Source organism: Pteropus vampyrus, unplaced genomic scaffold (assembly GCF_000151845.1).
Source record: "Pteropus vampyrus isolate Shadow unplaced genomic scaffold, Pvam_2.0 Scaffold120, whole genome shotgun sequence".
Classification (NCBI taxonomy): Eukaryota; Metazoa; Chordata; class Mammalia; order Chiroptera; family Pteropodidae; genus Pteropus; species Pteropus vampyrus.
The window spans coordinates 4,935,245-4,938,429 of NW_011888901.1; positions in this window are offsets into that span (position 1 = coordinate 4,935,245).

Genomic DNA, 3,185 nt, shown 5'->3' on the forward strand with positions numbered 1-3,185 from the left:
TATGTAGAAATCTCCCCGGCGCTTGGAAGGGGAGGTGAGCCTTCTCTGTTGGAGCTGTGTTGTCTCAGAAGGTGTGCCTTATCTGGGGGTCCACTGAGATTCCGGGCCTTAGCACCAATCTATCTCCAGCAGAGAACAGTCAGAGGGGATGGGGGCAGAAATGAGGCCTTATAGGGAAATATCAGAGGTAATCGGGGACAGAGAAGCCTCTGGAGGGGCAGCACCAGACAGACATGTGAGAACTGGCAGGAAGCAGTCACCAGATGACAACTGTGGTGTCTCTGGGCCACGCCAGGTCACAAAGCCAGAGGAAGGCCAGACTCGCCCAGCCTGAGCCCCCAGGAATGGGATGGGTGGCTCTAGCCATGGAGGGTGTGTGCAGCCTGGTGACTTTCTTGTCTTGCTGGGCTGGTGTCACTGTCCAAGGCAAGATGTCAGAGCAGAGAGCACCAGTATCCCCTCAGAGGGATCTCTGCCTAAAGAGGAGGCTTGGGCTCTGGGATGCACAGACCCTGGAGCCTCCACAGGAAGAGAAGGAAAGAGATGTCTTGACCCTTGCCCAATTAGGAATCACAAACATCTCCACTGAGACCAGAAGGCAGCTAGTCCTCGGCACACTAGTCACACTGTCCTATTGAATCCCCACAGCAATCCTACAAAGGGGATGTTCTTGTCTGAGATGCAGAGGGTAGAAGTGAGCTGCCTGTGGTCAGCAGGCTTGGTAGAGTGGAGCCTGGACCCAGGAGTTTGGAGACTTCAGGCCTCCATAGGCAAGTTCCCTGGACTCCCTGAAATGAATGAGGATGTCTTGGGGGACATCCCACGTCTGTCCACAAAACTTCCTGGCTATAGCATGGCCCTCCCAACTGTGGGACATTTCTGAGATTGAGGATGAGCTTGGGGCCGATCTCCTATCCCTTGGGCAGCATCCCTCTTTGGCTGGAAACTCATTCTCCACCTGAAGATACCCACCCAGGAGCTCAGGGTGTGGAACCCCAGAATCTGGACAGTGCAAGTGTCTGGACCACTTCTATCCTGCCAACAACTTGCGGGGCATCTACTCCTAAAGGGGATGTCCCAAGATCACCCCTTCCCTGCCTCGGCCTCCCCAAGGAGAAATGCCCACCCCCCAAGTCCCTGGGCCCCTTGGGGAGCTGGCAAGGTGTGACTCCCTAGAGCCTGAGGCAGCCCGTGACTGCTTTCTCATGCCCCAACCGCCACCCAGATAGCCTCTTATCGCTGTTGTGTCTTGCTGCCGGCTAGGGGCTTCTTGTCTCCAACTGCTGCAGGGGGCTGGCCAGGGCAGGCTTGAGCTCCCCTGTGCCCCAGCTCTTTGCCTTGGCTCCTTTGCCCTTCTCGCCAGGGGCTGGAGAACTAGCTCATAAATCTGTCTGAACTAGCAGAGCCCTGGGTGCCGCCAAAGAGCTTGATGCTGCATGGACTCATACCCCAGAATGACCTCACCTCCTCCTGGCTAAGAGACTGGGCAGGCTGGGTGTCCCCTAAGCCTGTGATTTCTCATCTGAAATGTGGTCACTCAAATTCCTGGCAAGGTTGGGAAGAACGGAATGAGAAAGCAGCAGGTCCTTGCCTTCCACCAGGTTGCCCGAAGCTCTGCTCCTTTCCGTGTCGCTGTGTAGCTTGGACATCTTTAGTGCTGGTTCCCACTCCTACCCCACAGAGCATGGTGCACCCCAGATCCTTCCTACAGCCTACAAGGTCAGGCAGGGCCAATCGGTAGGGCCACCAGACCAGGTAAGTGGAGGCCCCGCGTTCTCTCTCTGGGGGGCAGCTGAAATGCTGCTCTGCTAGGTGGTCTCAGGCAGGACCCCTACCCTGCAGCCTGGCCCCACCTTGGTCAGCTTTAGTTCATAATACCTGAAAAATAAGGAGGTTGGACTGGGTACATTTGGAAGCCTTTTCTGTGAGCCCTCCACCCCTGGCAGTGATCCTGACCCCTGCCCCCAAAGGCCCACCCTCTAGCTGCACCTCCTTCCACACTCCACCCTTCACTAGGCCTTGGTGCAGACTTACACCAGAGGAGACAGAAATGACAAAATCACAAAGCTCAGGGACCATTTCCAAGGTGGATGTTTAAAGTAGGAGGGCTGTGGCTGGTCAGGGTGACGGAACCCTGGCTGAGCCTGGGTGGGTGTTGGGGCCAGACTACCTGAGTTTGGATCCAAGCTCTACCTCTAACTGGCTTAAGCACTAGTGGTCAAAGCTGAGGCATTGTGACAGTTGGTAGAGTCACAGAGGAGAAGCTTTCCCTATCTGCGAGGGGCTTTCTGGTGGCCTTCCTACCAGCTGTACCACGTAAGAGACTCAGCCCAGAAGGCCAGGTCACGATCTGGGTCTCAGGCAGTCTCAGGTCTCAGTGGCCCCAGCCAGCCTAATCCTGTGACCTTGACATTCTTTCCTCCTCTGGTCTCTAATCTCCCCTCTCACCCTATGTGGCCCCCTTTCCCTCTGCTCCAACGCCTGGTACAAGCTCCCTCCCTTTCTCCCCTTTCCTCCAGGGCCCATGCCCTCTACCTTACTCCCTTCCCCCACTTCACTGACTTAAAAATAAACCCACACAAAGAAATGGTCTCTTGGAGAGACCTGTCCCACAAGTGGATTCACCTTTCAGCCCAGAACCAGGACAAAATGTGGGAGTCCTGCTTGGCACCCCCAGGTTTGGATTTTGGGTATTCACAGTGGTCTCCTTGGGTTAGCCATCACTGGGTGCCTGGCACTTGCTGTGAGCTCAGCTGTGCTTGGATGGTTTCCTGCGACCCTTGCGGCAACCTGAGCAGGGAGGAGCTATTATTTTCACTTTACAGGTGAGGAAATTGAGGCACAGATAGTTAAGTAACTTGCCATAAACCATAGCTAGTTAGAGCCAGGATTTAAACCTAAGTCCATTGACCTCAGAGCCCTAGCTTTGAACCATAATGCTCATGCATCCCTGAGCCTCAGTGCCTTCAGATGTAAAATGGGACATAGAGTGTCCCTCAAAGGTCTGTTTTAAAGATTTGATGATGTTCCAATTTTGAAGAGTCTGTCGTAGTACTTGGTGTGTGTGTGTGTGTGTGTGTGTTTTATCTTCCTGTTCTCTTTACTATGGGGTTGAACTCTCTGGTCCCACGTGCGCATGACCCAACAAAGTCTGACTCTACCACTGCTTGAACCGCAAGTGAGAG